Consider the following 21,514-nt stretch of genomic DNA (forward strand, 5'->3'; position numbering starts at 1 on the left):
TCGATTCCCGCAATCCCCAAAAACATTTTTTGTTGTGGATCCAAGAAAGCTCCAGTTCACACTTCATGCAGCCTTGTCTTACGACAACCTACTGTCATGTAACAATGACAAGCAACTTTCCTGTAACACTGATGTCAAAATGTCAGATGAAAAAGCAAGAAATGACTTACTTTCAGAGGAGCAGAGTAGCACACACCATTGAGGCCCACAAACAAAGCTGTGGATAGTTTCCTTGAAGCCAGAGCATGAAGATAGAACAAATACAAATGCCGAAACCAGGGATCGAACCAGGGACCTTTAGATCTTCAGTCTAACGCTCTGAACTGAGCTATTTCGGCATTTCACTAATTTTAATTCTGTGGCACCCTTGACAATTCACATGCATGTGACTCACAATTTTGACACTGAAAATGTACATCATAGCCAGTACGGGGATCGAACCCATAACCTTGGCGTTATTAGCACTACACTCTAACCAACTGAGCTAACCAGCCATTTGCTATTTTGCTCAATTGTTGAAATACACCGAGCCTCTGCAAGTGCTGGCACGTAAACAAACAAGTCCACCAACAGCATAGCCTGACAAGACTGGACCCTCTAGGTTGCTTCTTGCGGAAATTCCAAACGGCTGGGGAATTAGCTCAAATGCTTTGCATGCGTGAGGTAGTGGGATCGATGCCTGCATTCTCCAAAAGCAAATTCTTTCATGGATCCAAGAAAACTCCAGTTCACACTTCATGCAGCCTTGTCTTACGACAACCTACTGTCATGTAAACAATGACAAGAAACTTTCCTGTATCACTGATGTCAAAATGTCAGATGAAAAAGCAAGAAATTACTTACTTTCAGAGGAGCAGAGTAGCACACACCATTGAGGCCCACAAACAAAGCTGTGGATAGTTTCCTTGAAGCCAGAGCATGAAGAAAGAACAAATACAAATGCCGAAACCCGGGATCGAACCAGGGACCTTTAGATCTTCAGTCTAACACTCTCCCAACTGAGCTATTTCGGCAATTCGCTAATTTTAATTCTGTGGCACCCTTGACAATTTACATGCATGTGACTCACAATTTTGACACTCAAAATGTACATCATAGCCAGTACGGGGATCGAACCCATAACCTTGGCGTTATTAGCACCACACTCTAACCAACTGAGCTAACCGGCCATTTGCCATTTTGCGCAATTGTGGCAATGCACCGAGCCTCTGCAAGTGCTGGCACGTAAACAAACAAGTCCACCAACAGCATAGCCTGACGAGACTGGACCCTCTAGGTTGCTTCTTGCGGAAATTCCAAACGTCTGGGGAATTAGCTCAAATGCTTTGCATGCGTGAGGTAGTGGGATCGATGCCTGCATTCTCCAAAAGCAAATTCTTTCATGGATCCAAGAAAACTCCAGTTCACACTTCATGCAGCCTTGTCTTACGACAACCTACTGTCATGTAAACAATGACAAGAAACTTTCCTGTAACACTGATGTCAAAATGTCAGATGAAAAAGCAAGAAATTACTTACTTTCAGAGGAGCAGAGTAGCACACACCATTGAGGCCCACAAACAAAGCTGTGGATAGTTTCCTTGAAGCCAGAGCATGAAGAAAGAACAAATACAAATGCCGAAACCCGGGATCTAACCAAGGACCTTTAGATCTTCAGTCTAACGCTCTCCCAACTGAGCTATTTCGGCAATTCACTAATTTTAATTCTGTGGCACCCTTGACAATTCACATGCATGTGACTCACAATTTTGACACTCAAAATGTACATCATAGCCAGTACGGGGATCGAACCCATGACCTTGGCGTTATTAGCACCACACTCTAACCAACTGAGCTAACCGGCCATTTGCCATTTTGCTCAATTGTGGCAATGCACCGAGCCTCTGCAAGTGCTGGCACGTAAACAAACAAGTCCACCAACAGCATAGCCTGACGAGACTGGACCCTCTAGGTTGCTTCTTGCGGAAATTCCAAACGGCTGGGGAATTAGCTCAAATGCTTTGCATGCGTGAGGTAGTGGGATCGATGCCTGCATTCTCCAAAAGCAAATTCTTTCATGGATCCAAGAAAACTCCAGTTCACACTTCATGCAGCCTTGTCTTACGACAACCTACAGTCATGTAAACAATGACAAGAAACTGTCATGTAACAATGACAAGAAACTCTCATGTAACACTGATGTCACAATGTCAGATGAAAAAGAAAGACATTACTTACAGAGGAGCAGCGTATCACACACTCTAACCAACTGAGCTAACCGGCCGCTGGCTACAGAGCACAATTGTTGAGATGCACCGAGCCTCTGCAAGTGCTGGAGCACAAACTAACAAGTCCACCAACAGCATAGCCTGACAAGACTGGACACTCTTGGTTGCTCCTTGTGGCAATTCCAAACATGGGATCGAACCCATGACCTTGGCGTTATTAGCACCACACTCTAACCAACTGAGCTAACTGGCCATTTGCTATTTTGCTCAATTGTTGAAATGCACCGAGCCTCTGCAAGTGCTGGCACGTAAACAAACAAGTCCACCAACAGCATAGCCTGACAAGAGTGGACACTCTTGGTTGCTCCTTGTGGCAATTCCAAACAGCTGGGGAATTTGATCAATTGGTATTGTGTTTGCTTAGCATGCTATAGTTAGTGGGATCGATTCCCGCAATCCCCAAAAACAATTTTTGTTGTGGATCCAAGAAAGCTCCAGTTCACACTTCATGCAGCCTTGTCTTACGACAACCTACTGTCATGTAACAATGACAAGCAACTTTCCTGTAACACTGATGTCAAAATGTCAGATGAAAAAGCAAGAAATCACTTACTTTCAGAGGAGCAGAGGACCATTGAGGCCCACAAACAAAGCTGTGGATAGTTTCCTTGAAGCCAGAACAAATACAAATGCCGAAACCCGGGATCGAACCAGGGACCTTTAGATCTTCAGTCTAACGCTCTCCCAACTGAGCTATTTCGGCATTTCACTAATTTTAATTCTGTGGCACCCTTGACAATTCACATGCATGTGACTCACAATTTTGACACTCAAAATGTACATCATAGCCAGTACGGGGATCGAACCCATGACCTTGGCGTTATTAGCACCACACTCTAACCAACTGAGCTACCTGGCCATTTGCTATTTTGCTCAATTGTTGAAATGCACCGAGCCTCTGCAAGTGCTGGCACGTAAACAAACAAGTCCACCAACAGCATAGCCTGACAAGACTGGACCCTCTAGGTTGCTTCTTGCGGAAATTCCAAACGGCTGGGGAATTAGCTCAAATGCTTTGCATGCGTGAGGTAGTGGGATCGATGCCTGCATTCTCCAAAAGCAAATTCTTTCATGGATCCAAGAAAACTCCAGTTCACACTTCATGCAGCCTTGTCTTACGACAACCTACTGTCATGTAAACAATGACAAGAAACTGTCATGTGACAATGACAAGAAACTTTCCTGTAACACTGATGTCAAAATGTCAGATGAAAAAGCAAGAAATCACTTACTTTCAGAGGAGCAGCGTAGCACACACCATTGAGGCCCACAAACAAAGCTGTGGATAGTTTCCTTGAAGCCAGAGCATGAAGATAGAACAAATACAAATGCCGAAACCAGGGATCGAACCAGGGACCTTTAGATCTTCAGTCTAACACTCTAACTGAGCTATTTCGGCATTTCACTAATTTTAATTCTGTGGCACCCTTGACAATTCACATGCATGTGACTCACAATTTTGACACTCAAAATGTACATCATAGCCAGTACGGGGATCGAACCAATGACCTTGGCGTTATTAGCACCACACTCTAACCAACTGAGCTAACCGGCCATTTGCTATTTTGCTCAATTGTTGAAATGCACCGAGCCTCTGCAAGTGCTGGCACGTAAACAAACAAGTCCACCAACAGCATAGCCTGACAAGACTGGACCCTCTAGGTTGCTTCTTGCGGAAATTCCAAACGGCTGGGGAATTAGCTCAAATGCTTTGCATGCGTGAGGTAGTGGGATCGATGCCTGCATTCTCCAAAAGCAAATTCTTTCATGGATCCAAGAAAACTCCAGTTCACACTTCATGCAGCCTTGTCTTACGACAACCTACAGTCATGTAAACAATGACAAGAAACTGTCATGTAACAATGACAAGAAACTCTCATGTAACACTGATGTCACAATGTCAGATGAAAAAGAAAGACATTACTTACTTTCAGAGGAGCAGCGTATCACACACTCTAACCAACTGAGCTAACCGGCCGCTGGCTACAGAGCACAATTGTTGAGATGCACCGAGCCTCTGCAAGTGCTGGAGCACAAACTAACAAGTCCACCAACAGCATAGCCTGACAAGACTGGACACTCTTGGTTGCTCCTTGTGGCAATTCCAAACAGCTGGGGAATTTGATCAATTGGTATTGTGTTTGCTTAGCATGCTATAGTTAGTGGGATCGATTCCCGCAATCCCCAAAAACATTTTTTGTTGTGGATCCAAGAAAGCTCCAGTTCACACTTCATGCAGCCTTGTCTTACGACAACCTACTGTCATGTAACAATGACAAGCAACTTTCCTGTAACACTGATGTCAAAATGTCAGATGAAAAAGCAAGAAATGACTTACTTTCAGAGGAGCAGAGTAGCACACACCATTGAGGCCCACAAACAAAGCTGTGGATAGTTTCCTTGAAGCCAGAGAATGAAGATAGAACAAATACAAATGCCGAAACCCGGGATCGAACCAGGGACTTTTAAATCTTCAGTCTAACGCTCTCCCAACTGAGCTATTTCGGCAATTCACTAATTTTAATTCTGTGGCACCCTTGACAATTCACATGCATGTGACTCACAATTTTGACACTCAAAATGTACATCATAGCCGGTACGGGGATCGAACCCATGACCTTGGCGTTATTAGCACCACACTCTAACCAACTGAGCTAACTGGCCATTTGCTATTTTGCTCAATTGTTGAAATGCACCGAGCCTCTGCAAGTGCTGGCACGTAAACAAACAAGTCCACCAACAGCATAGCCTGACAAGAGTGGACACTCTTGGTTGCTCCTTGTGGCAATTCCAAACAGCTGGGGAATTTGATCAATTGGTATTGTGTTTGCTTAGCATGCTATAGTTAGTGGGATCGATTCCCGCAATCCCCAAAAACAATTTTTGTTGTGGATCCAAGAAAGCTCCAGTTCACACTTCATGCAGCCTTGTCTTACGACAACCTACTGTCATGTAACAATGACAAGCAACTTTCCTGTAACACTGATGTCAAAATGTCAGATGAAAAAGCAAGAAATCACTTACTTTCAGAGGAGCAGAGGACCATTGAGGCCCACAAACAAAGCTGTGGATAGTTTCCTTGAAGCCAGAACAAATACAAATGCCGAAACCCGGGATCGAACCAGGGACCTTTAGATCTTCAGTCTAACGCTCTCCCAACTGAGCTATTTCGGCATTTCACAAATTTTAATTCTGTGGCACCCTTGACAATTCACATGCATGTGACTCACAATTTTGACACTCAAAATGTACATCATAGCCAGTACGGGGATCGAACCCATGACCTTGGCGTTATTAGCACCACACTCTAACCAACTGAGCTACCTGGCCATTTGCTATTTTGCTCAATTGTTGAAATGCACCGAGCCTCTGCAAGTGCTGGCACGTAAACAAACAAGTCCACCAACAGCATAGCCTGACAAGACTGGACCCTCTAGGTTGCTTCTTGCGGAAATTCCAAACGGCTGGGGAATTAGCTCAAATGCTTTGCATGCGTGAGGTAGTGGGATCGATGCCTGCATTCTCCAAAAGCAAATTCTTTCATGGATCCAAGAAAACTCCAGTTCACACTTCATGCAGCCTTGTCTTACGACAACCTACTGTCATGTAAACAATGACAAGAAACTGTCATGTAACAATGACAAGAAACTTTCCTGTAACACTGATGTCAAAATGTCAGATGAAAAAGCAAGAAATCACTTACTTTCAGAGGAGCAGCGTAGCACACACCATTGAGGCCCACAAACAAAGCTGTGGATAGTTTCCTTGAAGCCAGAGCATGAAGATAGAACAAATACAAATGCCGAAACCAGGGATCGAACCAGGGACCTTTAGATCTTCAGTCTAACACTCTAACTGAGCTATTTCGGCATTTCACTAATTTTAATTCTGTGGCACCCTTGACAATTCACATGCATGTGACTCACAATTTTGACACTCAAAATGTACATCATAGCCAGTACGGGGATCGAACCAATGACCTTGGCGTTATTAGCACCACACTCTAACCAACTGAGCTAACCGGCCATTTGCTATTTTGCTCAATTGTTGAAATGCACCGAGCCTCTGCAAGTGCTGGCACGTAAACAAACAAGTCCACCAACAGCATAGCCTGACAAGACTGGACCCTCTAGGTTGCTTCTTGCGGAAATTCCAAACGGCTGGGGAATTAGCTCAAATGCTTTGCATGCGTGAGGTAGTGGGATCGATGCCTGCATTCTCCAAAAGCAAATTCTTTCATGGATCCAAGAAAACTCCAGTTCACACTTCATGCAGCCTTGTCTTACGACAACCTACAGTCATGTAAACAATGACAAGAAACTGTCATGTAACAATGACAAGAAACTCTCATGTAACACTGATGTCACAATGTCAGATGAAAAAGAAAGACATTACTTACTTTCAGAGGAGCAGCGTATCACACACTCTAACCAACTGAGCTAACCGGCCGCTGGCTACAGAGCACAATTGTTGAGATGCACCGAGCCTCTGCAAGTGCTGGAGCACAAACTAACAAGTCCACCAACAGCATAGCCTGACAAGACTGGACACTCTTGGTTGCTCCTTGTGGCAATTCCAAACAGCTGGGGAATTTGATCAATTGGTATTGTGTTTGCTTAGCATGCTATAGTTAGTGGGATCGATTCACGCAATCCCCAAAAACATTTTTTGTTGTGGATCCAAGAAAGCTCCAGTTCACACTTCATGCAGCCTTGTCTTACGACAACCTACTGTCATGTAACAATGACAAGCAACTTTCCTGTAACACTGATGTCAAAATGTCAGATGAAAAAGCAAGAAATGACTTACTTTCAGAGGAGCAGAGTAGCACACACCATTGAGGCCCACAAACAAAGCTGTGGATAGTTTCCTTGAAGCCAGAGAATGAAGATAGAACAAATACAAATGCCGAAACCAGGGATCGAACCAGGGACCTTTAGATCTTCAGTCTAACACTCTGAACTGAGCTATTTCGGCATTTCACTAACTCTAATTCTGTGGCACCCTTGACAATTCACATGCATGTGACTCACAATTTTGACACTCAAAATGTACATCATAGCCAGTACGGGGATCGAACCCATGACCTTGGCGTTATTAGCACCACACTCTAACCAACTGAGCTAACCAGCCATCTGCTACTTTGCTCAATTGTTGAAATGCACCGAGCCTCTGCAAGTGCTGGCACGTAAACAAACAAGTCCACCAACAGCATAGCCTGACAAGACTGGACACTCTTGGTTGCTCCTTGTGGCAATTCCAAACAGCTGGGGAATTTGATCAATTGGTATTGTGTTTGCTTAGCATGCTATAGTTAGTGGGATCGATTCCCGCAATCCCCAAAAACAATTTTGTTGTGGATCCAAGAAAGCTCCAGTTCACACTTCATGCAGCCTTGTCTTACGACAACCTACTGTCATGTAACAATGACAAGCAACTTTCCTGTAACACTGATGTCAAAATGTCAGATGAAAAAGCAAGAAATCACTTACTTTCAGAGGAGCAGAGGACCATTGAGGCCCACAAACAAAGCTGTGGATAGTTTCCTTGAAGCCAGAACAAATACAAATGCCGAAACCCGGGATCGAACCAGGGACCTTTAGATCTTCAGTCTAACGCTCTCCCAACTGAGCTATTTCGGCATTTCACTAATTTTAATTCTGTGGCACCCTTGACAATTCACATGCATGTGACTCACAATTTTGACACTCAAAATGTACATCATAGCCAGTACGGGGATCGAACCCATGACCTTGGCATTATTAGCACCACACTCTAACCAACTGAGCTACCTGGCCATTTGCTATTTTGCTCAATTGTTGAAATGCACCGAGCCTCTGCAAGTGCTGGCACGTAAACAAACAAGTCCACCAACAGCATAGCCTGACAAGACTGGACCCTCTAGGTTGCTTCTTGCGGAAATTCCAAACGGCTGGGGAATTAGCTCAAATGCTTTGCATGCGTGAGGTAGTGGGATCGATGCCTGCATTCTCCAAAAGCAAATTCTTTCATGGATCCAAGAAAACTCCAGTTCACACTTCATGCAGCCTTGTCTTACGACAACCTACTGTCATGTAAACAATGACAAGAAACTGTCATGTGACAATGACAAGAAACTTTCCTGTAACACTGATGTCAAAATGTCAGATGAAAAAGCAAGAAATCACTTACTTTCAGAGGAGCAGCGTAGCACACACCATTGAGGCCCACAAACAAAGCTGTGGATAGTTTCCTTGAAGCCAGAGCATGAAGATAGAACAAATACAAATGCCGAAACCAGGGATCGAACCAGGGACCTTTAGATCTTCAGTCTAACACTCTAACTGAGCTATTTCGGCATTTCACTAATTTTAATTCTGTGGCACCCTTGACAATTCACATGCATGTGACTCACAATTTTGACACTCAAAATGTACATCATAGCCAGTACGGGGATCGAACCAATGACCTTGGCGTTATTAGCACCACACTCTAACCAACTGAGCTAACCGGCCATTTGCTATTTTGCTCAATTGTTGAAATGCACCGAGCCTCTGCAAGTGCTGGCACGTAAACAAACAAGTCCACCAACAGCATAGCCTGACAAGACTGGACCCTCTAGGTTGCTTCTTGCGGAAATTCCAAACGGCTGGGGAATTAGCTCAAATGCTTTGCATGCGTGAGGTAGTGGGATCGATGCCTGCATTCTCCAAAAGCAAATTCTTTCATGGATCCAAGAAAACTCCAGTTCACACTTCATGCAGCCTTGTCTTACGACAACCTACAGTCATGTAAACAATGACAAGAAACTGTCATGTAACAATGACAAGAAACTCTCATGTAACACTGATGTCACAATGTCAGATGAAAAAGAAAGACATTACTTACTTTCAGAGGAGCAGCGTATCACACACTCTAACCAACTGAGCTAACCGGCCGCTGGCTACAGAGCACAATTGTTGAGATGCACCGAGCCTCTGCAAGTGCTGGAGCACAAACTAACAAGTCCACCAACAGCATAGCCTGACAAGACTGGACACTCTTGGTTGCTCCTTGTGGCAATTCCAAACAGCTGGGGAATTTGATCAATTGGTATTGTGTTTGCTTAGCATGCTATAGTTAGTGGGATCGATTCCCGCAATCCCCAAAAACATTTTTTGTTGTGGATCCAAGAAAGCTCCAGTTCACACTTCATGCAGCCTTGTCTTACGACAACCTACTGTCATGTAACAATGACAAGCAACTTTCCTGTAACACTGATGTCAAAATGTCAGATGAAAAAGCAAGAAATGACTTACTTTCAGAGGAGCAGAGTAGCACACACCATTGAGGCCCACAAACAAAGCTGTGGATAGTTTCCTTGAAGCCAGAGAATGAAGATAGAACAAATACAAATGCCGAAACCAGGGATCGAACCAGGGACCTTTAGATCTTCAGTCTAACACTCTGAACTGAGCTATTTCGGCATTTCACTAACTCTAATTCTGTGGCACCCTTGACAATTCACATGCATGTGACTCACAATTTTGACACTCAAAATGTACATCATAGCCAGTACGGGGATCGAACCCATGACCTTGGCGTATTAGCACCACACTCTAACCAACTGAGCTAACCAGCCATCTGCTACTTTGCTCAATTGTTGAAATGCACCGAGCCTCTGCAAGTGCTGGCACGTAAACAAACAAGTCCACCAACAGCATAGCCTGACAAGACTGGACCCTCTAGGTTGCTTCTTGCGGAAATTCCAAACGGCTGGGGAATTAGCTCAAATGCTTTGCATGCGTGAGGTAGTGGGATCGATGCCTGCATTCTCCAAAAGCAAATTCTTTCATGGATCCAAGAAAACTCCAGTTCACACTTCATGCAGCCTTGTCTTACGACAACCTACTGTCATGTAAACAATGACAAGAAACTTTCCTGTAACACTGATGTCAAAATGTCAGATGAAAAAGCAAGAAATTACTTACTTTCAGAGGAGCAGAGTAGCACACACCATTGAGGCCCACAAACAAAGCTGTGGATAGTTTCCTTGAAGCCAGAGCATGAAGAAAGAACAGATACAAATGCCGAAACCCGGGATCGAACCAGGGACTTTTAAATCTTCAGTCTAACGCTCTCCCAACTGAGCTATTTCGGCAATTCACTAATTTTAATTCTGTGGCACCCTTGACAATTCACATGCATGTGACTCACAATTTTGACACTCAAAATGTACATCATAGCCAGTACGGGGATCAAACCATGACCTTGGCGTGATTAGCACCACACTCTAACCAACTGAGCTAACCAGCCATTTGCCATTTTGCTCAATTGTGGCAATGCACCGAGCCTCTGCAAGTGCTGGCACGTAACAAACAAGTCCACCAACAGCAATAGCCTGACGAGACTGGACCCTCTAGGTTGCTTCTTGCGGAAATTCCAAACGTCTGGGGAATTAGCTCAAATGCTTTGCATGCGTGAGGTAGTGGGATCGATGCCTGCATTCTCCAAAAGCAAATTCTTTCATGGATCCAAGAAAACTCCAGTTCACACTTCATGCAGCCTTGTCTTACGACAACCTACTGTCATGTAAACAATGACAAGAAACTGTCATGTAACAATGACAAGAAACTCTCATGTAACACTGATGTCACAATGTCAGATGAAAAAGAAAGACATTACTTACTTTCAGAGGAGCAGCGTATCACACACTCTAACCAACTGAGCTAACCGGCCGCTGGCTACAGAGCACAATTGTTGAGATGCACCGAGCCTCTGTAAGTGCTGGAGCACAACTAACAAGTCCACCAACAGCATAGCCTGACAAGACTGGACACTCTTGGTTGCTCCTTGTGGCAATTCCAAACAGCTGGGGAATTTGATCAATTGGTATTGTTTTTGCTTAGCATGCTATAGTTAGTGGGATCGATTCCCGCAATCCCCAAAAACAATTTTTGTTGTGGATCCAAGAAAGCTCCAGTTCACACTTCATGCAGCCTTGTCTTACGACAACCTACTGTCATGTAACAATGACAAGCAACTTTCCTGTAACACTGATGTCAAAATGTCAGATGAAAAAGCAAGAAATTACTTAGTTTCAGAGGAGCAGCGTAGCACACACCATTGAGGCCCACAAACAAAGCTGTGGATAGTTTCCTTGAAGCCAGAGCATGAGATAGAACAAATACAAATGCTGAAACCAGGGATCGAACCAGGGACCTTTAGATCTTCAGTCTAACGCTCTCCCAACTGAGCTATTTCGGCATTTTCACTAATTTTAATTCTGTGGCACCCTTGACAATTCACATGCATGTGACTCACAATTTTGACACTCAAAATGTACATCATAGCCAGTACGGGGATCGAACCCATAACCTTGGCGTTATTAGCACCACACTCTAACCAACTGAGCTAACCAGCCATTTGCCATTTTGCTCAATTGTGGCAATGCACCGAGCCTCTGCAAGTGCTGGCACGTAAACAAACAAGTCCACCAACAGCATAGCCTGACGAGACTGGACCCTCTAGGTTGCTTCTTGCGGAAATTCCAAACGTCTGGGGAATTAGCTCAAATGCTTTGCATGCGTGAGGTAGTGGGATCGATGCCTGCATTCTCCAAAAGCAAATTCTTTCATGGATCCAAGAAACTCCAGTTCACACTTCATGCAGCCTTGTCTTACGACAACCTACTGTCATGTAAACAATGACAAGAAACTTTCCTGTAACACTGATGTCAAAATGTCAGATGAAAAAGCAAGAAATTACTTACTTTCAGAGGAGCAGCGTAGCACACACCATTGAGGCCCACAAACAAAGCTGTGGATAGTTTCCTTGAAGCCAGAGCATGAAGAAAGAACAAATGCAAATGCCGAAACCCGGGATCGAACAGGGACCTTTAGATCTTCAGTCTAACGCTCTCCCAACTGAGCTATTTCGGCAATTCAGTAATTTTAATTCTGTGGCACCCTTGACAATTCACACGCATGTGACTCACAATTTGACACTCAAAATGTACATCATAGCCAATATGAGGATCGAACCCATGACCTTGGGGTTATTAGCACCACACTCTAACCAACTCAGCTAACCGGCCATTTACTATTTTGCTCAATTGTTGAAATGCACCGAGCCTCTGCAAGTGCTGGAACGTAAACAAACAGTGCACCAACAGCATAGCCTGACAAGACTGGACCCTCTAGGTTGCTTCTTGCGGAAATTCCAAACGGCTGGGGAATTAGCTCAAATGCTTTGCATGCGTGAGGTAGTGGGATCGATTGCCTGCATTCTCCAAAAGCAAATTCTTTCATGGATCCAAGAAAACTCCAGTTCACACTTCATGCAGCCTTGTCTTACGACAACCTACTGTCATGTAAACAATGACAAGGAACTTTCCTGTAACACTGATGTCAAAATGTCAGATGAAAAAGCAAGAAATTACTTACTTTCAGAGGAGCAGCGTAGCACACACCATTGAGGCCCACAAACAAAGCTGTGGATAGTTTCCTTGAAGCCAGAGCATGAAGAAAGAACAAATACAAATGCCGAAACCCGGGATCGAACCAGGGACCTTTAGATCTTCAGTCTAACGCTCTCCCAACTGAGCTATTTCAGCAATTCACTAATTTTAATTCTGTGGCACCCTTGACAATTCACATGCATGTGACTCACAATTTTGACACTCAAAATGTACATCATAGCCAGTACGGGGATCAAACCCATGACCTTGGCGTTATTAGCACCACACTCTGACCAACTGAGCTAACCAGCCATTGCTTTTTTGCTCAATTGTGGCAATGCACCGAGCCTCTGCAAGTGCTGGCACGTAAACAAACAAGTCCACCAACAGCATAGCCTGACGAGACTGGACCCTCTAGGTTGCTTCTTGCGGAAATTCCAAACGGCTGGGGAATTAGCTCAAATGCTTTGCATGCGTGAGGTAGTGGATCGATGCCTGCATTCTCCAAAAGCAAATTATTTAATGGATCCAAGAAAACTACAGTTCACACTTCATGCAGCCTTGTCTTACGACAACCTACTGTCATGTCAACAATGACAAGAAACTGTCATGTAACAATGACAAGAAACTCTCATGTAACACTGATGTCACAATGTCAGATGAAAAAGAAAGACGTTACTTACTTTCAGAGGAGCAGCGTATCACACACTCTAACCAACTGAGCTAACCGGCCGCTGGCTACAGAGCACAATTGTTGAGATGCACCGAGCCTCTGCAAGTGCTGGAGCACAAACTAACAAGTCCACCAACAGCATAGCCTGACAAGACTGGACACTCTTGGTTGCTCCTTGTGGCAATTCAAAACAGCTGGGGAATTTGATCAATTGGTATTGTGTTTGCTTAGCATGCTATAGTTAGTGGGATCGATTCCCGCATTTCCCAAAAACATTTTTTTTTGTGGATCCAAGAAAGCTCCAGTTCACACTTCATGCAGCCTTGTCTTCGACAACCTACTGTCATGTAACAATGACAAGCAACTTTCCTGTAACACTGATGTCAAAATGTCAGATGTAAAAGCAAGAAATTACTTACTTTCAGAGGAGCAGCGTAGCACACACCATTGAGGCCCACAAACAAAGCTGTGGATAGTTTCCTTGAAGCCAGAGTATGAAGAAAGAAGAAATACAAATGCCGAAACAGGGACCTTTAGATCTTCAGTCTAACGCTCTCCCAACTGAGCTATTTCGGCAATTCACTAATTTTAATTCTGTGGCACCCTTGACAATTCACATGCATGTGACTCACAATTTTGACACTCAAAATGTACATCATAGCCAATATGGGGATCAAACCCATGACCTTGGCGTTATTAGCACCACACTCTAACCAACTCAGCTAACCGGCCATAGCTATTTTGCTCAATTGTTGAAATGCACCGAGCCTCTGCAAGTGCTGGCACGTAAACAAACAAGTCCACCAACAGCATAGCCTGACAAGACTGGACCTTCTAGGTTGCTTCTTGCGGAAATTCCAAACGGCTGGGGAATTAGCTCAAATGCTTTGCATGCGTGAGGTAGTGGGATCGATGCCTGCATTCTCCAAAAGCAAATTCTTTCATGGATCCAAGAAAACTCCAGTTCACACTTCATGCAGCCTTGTCTTACGACAACCTACTGTCATGTAAACAATGACAAGAAACTTTCCTGTAACACTGATGTCAAAATGTCAGATGAAAAAGCAAGAAATTACTTACTTTCAGAGGAGCAGCGTAGCACACACCATTGAGGCCCACAAACAAAGCTGTGGATAGTTTCCTTGAAGCCAGAGCATGAAGAAAGAACAAATACAAATGCCGAAACCCGGGATCGAACCAGGGACCTTTAGATCTTCAGTCTAACGCTCTCCCAACTGAGCTATTTCGGCAATTCAGTAATTTTAATTCTGTGGCACCCTTGACAATTCACACGCATGTGACTCACAATTTTGACACTCAAAATGTACATCATAGCCAGTATGAGGATCGAACCCATGACCTTGGGGTTATTAGCACCACACTCTAACCAACTCAGCTAACCGGCCATTTGCTATTTTGCTCAATTGTTGAAATGCACCGAGCCTCTGCAAGTGCTGGCACGTAAACAAACAAGTGCACCAACAGCATAGCCTGACAAGACTGGACCCTCTAGGTTGCTTCTTGCGGAAATTCCAAACGGCTGGGGAATTAGCTCAAATGCTTTGCATGCGTGAGGTAGTGGGATCGATGCCTGCATTCTCCAAAAGCAAATTCTTTCATGGATCCAAGAAAACTCCAGTTCACACTTCATGCAGCCTTGTCTTACGACAACCTACTGTCATGTAAACAATGACAAGAAACTTTCCTGTAACACTGATGTCAAAATGTCAGATGAAAAAGCAAGAAATTACTTACTTTCAGAGGAGCAGCGTAGCACACACCATTGAGGCCCACAAACAAAGCTGTGGATAGTTTCCTTGAAGCCAGAGCATGAAGAAAGAACAAATACAAATGCCGAAACCCGGGATCGAACCAGGGACCTTTAGATCTTCAGTCTAACGCTCTCCCAACTGAGCTATTTCAGCAATTCACTAATTTTAATTCTGTGGCACCTTGACAATTCACATGCATGTGACTCACAATTTTGACACTCAAAATGTACATCATAGCCAGTACGGGGATCGAACCCATGACCTTGGCGTATTAGCACCACACTCTAACCAACTGAGCTAACCAGCCATTTGCTTTTTTGCTCAATTGTGGCAATGCACCGAGCCTCTGCAAGTGCTGGCACGTAAACAAACAAGTCCACCAACAGCATAGCCTGACGAGACTGGACCCTCTAGGTTGCTTCTTGCGGAAATTCCAAACGGCTGGGGAATTAGCTCAAATGCTTTGCATGCGTGAGGTAGTGGGATCGATGCCTGCATTCTCCAAAAGCAAATTCTTTCATGGATCCAAGAAAACTACAGTTCACACTTCATGCAGCCTTGTCTTACGACAACCTACTGTCATGTCAACAATGACAAGAAACTGTCATGTAACAATGACAAGAAACTCTCATGTAACACTGATGTCACAATGTCAGATGAAAAAGAAAGACGTTACTTACTTTCAGAGGAGCAGCGTATCACACACTCTAACCAACTGAGCTAACCGGCCGCTGGCTACAGAGCACAATTGTTGAGATGCACCGAGCCTCTGCAAGTGCTGGAGCACAAACTAACAAGTCCACCAACAGCATAGCCTGACAAGACTGGACACTCTTGGTTGCTCCTTGTGGCAATTCAAAACAGCTGGGGAATTTGATCAATGGTATTGTGTTTGCTTAGCATGCTATAGTTAGTGGGATCGATTCCCGCATTCCCAAAAACATTTTTTTTGTGGATCCAAGAAAGCTCCAGTTCACACTTCATGCAGCCTTGTCTTTCGACAACCTACTGTCATGTAACAATGACAAGCAACTTTCCTGTAACACTGATGTCAAAATGTCAGATGAAAAAGCAAGAAATTACTTACTTTCAGAGGAGCAGCGTAGCACACACCATTGAGGCCCACAAACAAAGCTGTGGATAGTTTCCTTGAAGCCAGAGTATGAAGAAAGAAGAAATACAAATGCCGAAACAGGGACCTTTAGATCTTCAGTCTAACGCTCTCCCAACTGAGCTATTTCGGCAATTCACTAATTTTAATTCTGTGGCACCCTTGACAATTCACATGCATGTGACTCACAATTTTGACACTCAAAATGTACATCATAGCCAATATGGGGATCAAACCCATGACCTTGGCGTTATTAGCACCACACTCTAACCAACTCAGCTAACCGGCCATTAGCTATTTGCTCAATTGTTGAAATGCACCGAGCCTCTGCAAGTGCTGGCACGTAAACAAACAAGTCCACCAACAGCATAGCCTGACAAGACTGGACCTTCTAGGTTGCTTCTTGCGGAAATTCCAAACGGCTGGGGAATTAGCTCAAATGCTTTGCATGCGTGAGGTAGTGGGATCGATGCCTGCATTCTCCAAAAGCAAATTCTTTAATGGATCCAAGAAAACTACAGTTCACACTTCATGCAGCCTTGTCTTACGACAACCTACTGTCATGTAAACAATGACAAGAAACTTTCCTGTAACACTGATGTCAAAATGTCAGATGAAAAAGCAAGAAATGACTTACTTTCAGAGGAGCAGCGTAGCACACACCATTGAGGCCCACAAACAAAGCTGTGGATAGTTTCCTTGAAGCCAGAGCATGAAGAAAGAACAAATACAAATGCCGAAACCCGGGATCGAACCAGGGACTTTAGATCTTCAGTCTAACGCTCTCCCAACTGAGCTATTTCGGCAATTCACTAATATTAATTCTGTGGCACCCTTGACAATTCACATGCATGTGACTCACAATTTTGACATTCAAAATGTACATCATAGCCAGTACGGGGATCGAACCCATGACCTTGGCGTTATTAGCACCACACTCTAACCAACTGAGCTAACCAGCCATTTGCTATTTTGCTCAATTGTGGCAATGCACCGAGCCTCTGCAAGTGCTGGCACGTAAACAAACAAGTCCACCAACAGCATAGCCTGACGAGACTGGACCCTCTAGGTTGCTTCTTGCGGAAATTCCAAACGGCTGGGGAATTAGCTCAAATGCTTTGCATGCGTGAGGTAGTGGGATCGATGCCTGCATTCTCCAAAAGCAAATTCTTTCATGGATCCAAGAAAACTCCAGTTCACACTTCATGCAGCCTTGTCTTACGACAACCTACTGTCATGTAAACAATGACAAGAAACTGTCATGTAACAATGACAAGAAACTCTCATGTAACACTGATGTCACAATGTCAGATGAAAAAGAAAGACATTACTTACTTTCAGAGGAGCAGCGTATCACACACTCTAACCAACTGAGCTAACCGGCCGCTGGCTACAGAGCACAATTGTTGAGATGCACCGAGCCTCTGCAAGTGCTGGAGCACAAACTAACAAGTCCACCAACAGCATAGCCTGACAAGACTGGACACTCTTGGTTGCTCCTTGTGGCAATTCCAAACAGCTGGGGAATTTGATCAATTGGTATTGTGTTTGCTTAGCATGCTATAGGTAGTGGGATCGATTCCCGCAATCCCCAAAAACATTTTTTTTGTGGATCCAAGAAAGCCCACTTCACACTTCATGCAGCCTTGTCTTACGACAACCTACTGTCATGTAACAATGACAAGCAACTTTCCTGTAACACTGATGTCAAAATGTCAGATGAAAAAGCAAGAAATTACTTACTTTCAGAGGAGCAGCGTAGCACACACCATTGAGGCCCAAAACAAAGCTGTGGATAGTTTCCTTGAAGCCAGAGCATGAAGAAAGAACAAATACAAATGCCGAAACAGGGACCTTTAGATCTTCAGTCTAACGCTCTCCCAACTGAGCTATTTCGGCAATTCACTAATTTTAATTCTGTGGCACCCTTGACAATTCACATGCATGTGACTCACAATTTTGACACTCAAAATGTACATCATAGCCAGTACGGGGATCGAACCCATGACCTTGGCGTTATTAGCACCACACTCTAACCAACTGAGCTAACCAGCCATTTGCTATTTTGCTCAATTGTGCAATGCACCGAGCCTCTGCAAGTGCTGGCACGTAAACAAACAAGTCCACCAACAGCATAGCCTGACGAGACTGGACCCTCTAGGTTGCTTCTTGCGGAAATTCCAAACGGCTGGGGAATTAGCTCAAATGCTTTGCATGCGTGAGGTAGTGGGATCGATGCCTGCATTCTCCAAAAGCAAATTCTTTCATGGATCCAAGAAAACTCCAGTTCACACTTCATGCAGCCTTGTCTTACGACAACCTACTGTCATGTAAACAATGACAAGAAACTGTCATGTAACAATGACAAGAAACTCTCATGTAACACTGATGTCACAATGTCAGATGAAAAAGAAAGACATTACTTACTTTCAGAGGAGCAGCGTATCACACACTCTAACCAACTGAGCTAACCGGCCGCTGGCTACAGAGCACAATTGTTGAGATGCACCGAGCCTCTGTAAGTGCTGGAGCACAAACTAACAAGTCCACCAACAGCATACCTGACAAGACTGGACACTCTGGTTGCTCCTTGTGGCAATTCCAAACAGCTGGGGAATTTGATCAATTGGTATTGTGTTTGCTTAGCATGCTATAGGTAGTGGGATCGATTCCCGCAATCCCAAAAACATTTTTTTTTGTGGATCCAAGAAAGCCCACTTCACACTTCATGCAGCCTTGTCTTACGACAACCTACTGTCATGAACAATGACAAGCAACTTTCCTGTAACACTGATGTCAAAATGTCAGATGAAAAAGCAAGAAATTACTTACTTTCAGAGGAGCAGCGTAGTACACACCATTGAGGCCACAAACAAAGCTGTGGATAGTTTCCTTGAAGCCAGAGCATGAAGAAAGAACAAATACAAATGCCGAAACAGGGACCTTTAGATGTTCAGTCTAACGCTCTCCCAACTGAGCTATTTCGGCAATTCACTAATTTTAATTCTGTGGCAGCCTTGACAATTCACATGCATGTGACTCACAATTTTGACACTCAAAATGTACATCATAGCCAGTACGGGGATCGAACCCATGACCGTGGCGTTATTAGCACCACACTCTAACCAACTGAGCTAACCAGCCATTTGCTATTTTGCTCAATTGTTGAAATGCACCGAGCCTCTGCAAGTGCTGGCACGTAAACAAACAAGTCCACCAACAGCATAGCCTGACGAGACTGGACCCTCTAGGTTGCTTCTTGCGGAAATTCCAAACGGCTGGGGAATTAGCTCAAATGCTTTGCATGCGTGAGGTAGTGGGATCGATGCCTGCATTCTCCAAAAGCAAATTCTTTCATGGATCCAAGAAAACTCCAGTTCACACTTCATGCAGCTTGTCTTACGACAACCTACTGTCATGTAAACAATGACAAGAAACTGTCATGTAACAATGACAAGAAACTCTCATGTAACACTGATGTCACAATGTCAGATGAAAAAGAAAGACATTACTTACTTTCAGAGGAGCAGCGTATCACACACTCTAACCAACTGAGCTAACCGGCCGCTGGCTACAGAGCACAATTGTTGAGATGCACCGAGCCTCTGTAAGTGCTGGAGCACAAACTAACAAGTCCACCAACAGCATAGCCTGACAAGACTGGACACTCTTGGTTGCTCCTTGTGGCAATTCCAAACAGCTGGGGAATTTGATCAATTGGTATTGTGTTTGCTTAGCATGCTATAGGTAGTGGGATCGATTCCCGCAATCCCCAAAAACATTTTTTTTGTGGATCCAAGAAAGCCCCACTTCACACTTCATGCAGCCTTGTCTTACGACAACTACTGTCATGTAACAATGACAAGCAACTTTCCTGTAACACTGATGTCAAAATGTCAGATGAAAAAGCAAGAAATTACTTACTTTCAGAGGAGCAGCGTAGCACACACCATTGAGGCCCACAAACAAAGCTGTGGATAGTTTCCTTGAAGCCAGAGCATGAAGAAAGAACAAATACAAATGCCGAAACAGGGACCTTTAGAAGTTCAGTCTAACGCTCTCCCAACTGAGCTATTTCGGCAATTCACTAATTTAATTCTGTGGCACCCTTGACAATTCACATGCATGTGACTCACAATTTGACACTCAAAATGTACATCATAGCCAGTACGGGGATCGAACCCATGACAGTGGCGTTATTAGCACCACACTCTAAACAACTGAGCTAACCAGCCATTTGCTATTTGCTCAATTGTTGAAATGCACCGAGCCTCTGCAAGTGCTGGCACGTAAACAAACAAGTCCACCAACAGCATAGACTGACAAGACTGGACCCTCTAGGTTGCTTCTTGCGGAAATTCCAAACGGCTGGGGAATTAGCTCAAATGCTTTGCATGCGTGAGGGTAGTGGGATCGATGCCTGCATTCTCCAAAAGCAAATTCTTTCATGGATCCAAGAAAACTCCAGTTCACACTTCATGCAGCCTTGTCTTACGACAACCTACTGTCATGTAAACAATGACAAGAAACTTTCCTGTAACACTGATGTCAAAATGTCAGATGAAAAAGCAAGGAATTACTACTTTCAGAGGAGCAGAGTAGCCACACCATTGAGGCCCACAAACAAAGCTGTGGATAGTCTCCTTGAAGCCAGAGCATGAAGAAAGAACAAATACAAATACCGAAACCCGGGATCGAACCAGGGACCTTTAGATCTTCAGTCTAACGCTCTCCCAACTGAGCTATTTCGGCAATTCACTAATTTTATTCTGTGGCACCCTTGACAATTCACATGCATGTGACTCACAATTTTGACACTCAAAATGTACATCATAGCCAGTACGGGGATCGAACCCATGACCTTGGCGTTATTAGCACCACACTCTAACCAACTGAGCTAACCAGCCGTTTGCTATTTTGCTCAATTGTGGCAATGCACCGAGCCTCTGCAAGTGCTGGCACGTAAACAAACAAGTCCACCAACAGCATAGCCTGACGAGACTGGACCCTCTAGGTTGCTTCTTGCGGAAATTCCAAACGGCTGGGGAATTAGCTCAAATGCTTTGCATGCGTGAGGTAGTGGGATCGATGCCTGCATTCTCCAAAAGCAAATTCTTTCATGGATCCAAGAAAACTCCAGTTCAACACTTCATGCAGCCTTGTCTTACGACACCTACTGTCATGTAAACAATGACAAGAAACTGTCATGTAACAATGACAAGAAACTCTCATGTAACACTGATGTCACAATGTCAGATGAAAAAGAAAGACATT

The 21,514-nt window shown here is 44.1% G+C and overlaps 25 non-coding genes across 25 annotated transcripts; all 25 read right to left on the reverse strand.

Moving 5' to 3' along the window:
• Positions 1–940: 940 nt before the first annotated feature.
• trnaf-gaa lies at positions 941–1,013 on the reverse strand. The gene has a single exon. It is a non-coding gene; the product is annotated as a tRNA-Phe (tRNA).
• An 82-nt stretch (positions 1,014–1,095) lies between these two features.
• Positions 1,096–1,169, reverse strand: trnai-aau. Its single transcript has one exon. It is a non-coding gene; the product is annotated as a tRNA-Ile (tRNA).
• A 446-nt stretch (positions 1,170–1,615) lies between these two features.
• On the reverse strand, positions 1,616–1,688 carry trnaf-gaa. Its single transcript has one exon. It is a non-coding gene; the product is annotated as a tRNA-Phe (tRNA).
• Positions 1,689–1,770: 82 nt separating this feature from the next.
• trnai-aau lies at positions 1,771–1,844 on the reverse strand. Its single transcript has one exon. It is a non-coding gene; the product is annotated as a tRNA-Ile (tRNA).
• A 1,053-nt stretch (positions 1,845–2,897) lies between these two features.
• trnaf-gaa lies at positions 2,898–2,970 on the reverse strand. The gene has a single exon. It is a non-coding gene; the product is annotated as a tRNA-Phe (tRNA).
• An 82-nt stretch (positions 2,971–3,052) lies between these two features.
• On the reverse strand, positions 3,053–3,126 carry trnai-aau. The gene has a single exon. It is a non-coding gene; the product is annotated as a tRNA-Ile (tRNA).
• A 1,576-nt stretch (positions 3,127–4,702) lies between these two features.
• trnaf-gaa lies at positions 4,703–4,775 on the reverse strand. The gene has a single exon. It is a non-coding gene; the product is annotated as a tRNA-Phe (tRNA).
• An 82-nt stretch (positions 4,776–4,857) lies between these two features.
• trnai-aau lies at positions 4,858–4,931 on the reverse strand. Its single transcript has one exon. It is a non-coding gene; the product is annotated as a tRNA-Ile (tRNA).
• Positions 4,932–5,368: 437 nt separating this feature from the next.
• trnaf-gaa lies at positions 5,369–5,441 on the reverse strand. The gene has a single exon. It is a non-coding gene; the product is annotated as a tRNA-Phe (tRNA).
• An 82-nt stretch (positions 5,442–5,523) lies between these two features.
• On the reverse strand, positions 5,524–5,597 carry trnai-aau. Its single transcript has one exon. It is a non-coding gene; the product is annotated as a tRNA-Ile (tRNA).
• Positions 5,598–7,326: 1,729 nt separating this feature from the next.
• trnai-aau lies at positions 7,327–7,400 on the reverse strand. Its single transcript has one exon. It is a non-coding gene; the product is annotated as a tRNA-Ile (tRNA).
• Positions 7,401–7,836: 436 nt separating this feature from the next.
• Positions 7,837–7,909, reverse strand: trnaf-gaa. Its single transcript has one exon. It is a non-coding gene; the product is annotated as a tRNA-Phe (tRNA).
• A 2,404-nt stretch (positions 7,910–10,313) lies between these two features.
• On the reverse strand, positions 10,314–10,386 carry trnaf-gaa. The gene has a single exon. It is a non-coding gene; the product is annotated as a tRNA-Phe (tRNA).
• Positions 10,387–11,419: 1,033 nt separating this feature from the next.
• On the reverse strand, positions 11,420–11,492 carry trnaf-gaa. Its single transcript has one exon. It is a non-coding gene; the product is annotated as a tRNA-Phe (tRNA).
• An 83-nt stretch (positions 11,493–11,575) lies between these two features.
• On the reverse strand, positions 11,576–11,649 carry trnai-aau. The gene has a single exon. It is a non-coding gene; the product is annotated as a tRNA-Ile (tRNA).
• Positions 11,650–12,767: 1,118 nt separating this feature from the next.
• Positions 12,768–12,840, reverse strand: trnaf-gaa. The gene has a single exon. It is a non-coding gene; the product is annotated as a tRNA-Phe (tRNA).
• An 82-nt stretch (positions 12,841–12,922) lies between these two features.
• Positions 12,923–12,996, reverse strand: trnai-aau. Its single transcript has one exon. It is a non-coding gene; the product is annotated as a tRNA-Ile (tRNA).
• A 1,538-nt stretch (positions 12,997–14,534) lies between these two features.
• trnaf-gaa lies at positions 14,535–14,607 on the reverse strand. The gene has a single exon. It is a non-coding gene; the product is annotated as a tRNA-Phe (tRNA).
• A 602-nt stretch (positions 14,608–15,209) lies between these two features.
• trnaf-gaa lies at positions 15,210–15,282 on the reverse strand. The gene has a single exon. It is a non-coding gene; the product is annotated as a tRNA-Phe (tRNA).
• A 1,692-nt stretch (positions 15,283–16,974) lies between these two features.
• trnaf-gaa lies at positions 16,975–17,046 on the reverse strand. The gene has a single exon. It is a non-coding gene; the product is annotated as a tRNA-Phe (tRNA).
• Positions 17,047–17,128: 82 nt separating this feature from the next.
• trnai-aau lies at positions 17,129–17,202 on the reverse strand. The gene has a single exon. It is a non-coding gene; the product is annotated as a tRNA-Ile (tRNA).
• Positions 17,203–18,221: 1,019 nt separating this feature from the next.
• trnai-aau lies at positions 18,222–18,295 on the reverse strand. Its single transcript has one exon. It is a non-coding gene; the product is annotated as a tRNA-Ile (tRNA).
• A 1,015-nt stretch (positions 18,296–19,310) lies between these two features.
• Positions 19,311–19,384, reverse strand: trnai-aau. Its single transcript has one exon. It is a non-coding gene; the product is annotated as a tRNA-Ile (tRNA).
• A 1,535-nt stretch (positions 19,385–20,919) lies between these two features.
• Positions 20,920–20,992, reverse strand: trnaf-gaa. Its single transcript has one exon. It is a non-coding gene; the product is annotated as a tRNA-Phe (tRNA).
• An 81-nt stretch (positions 20,993–21,073) lies between these two features.
• Positions 21,074–21,147, reverse strand: trnai-aau. Its single transcript has one exon. It is a non-coding gene; the product is annotated as a tRNA-Ile (tRNA).
• Between the last annotated feature and the right edge of the window lie 367 nt (positions 21,148–21,514).

The sequence above is a fragment of the Oncorhynchus mykiss genome, unplaced genomic scaffold (assembly GCF_013265735.2).
Source record: "Oncorhynchus mykiss isolate Arlee unplaced genomic scaffold, USDA_OmykA_1.1 un_scaffold_302, whole genome shotgun sequence".
In the NCBI taxonomy this organism is placed as follows: domain Eukaryota; kingdom Metazoa; phylum Chordata; class Actinopteri; order Salmoniformes; family Salmonidae; genus Oncorhynchus; species Oncorhynchus mykiss.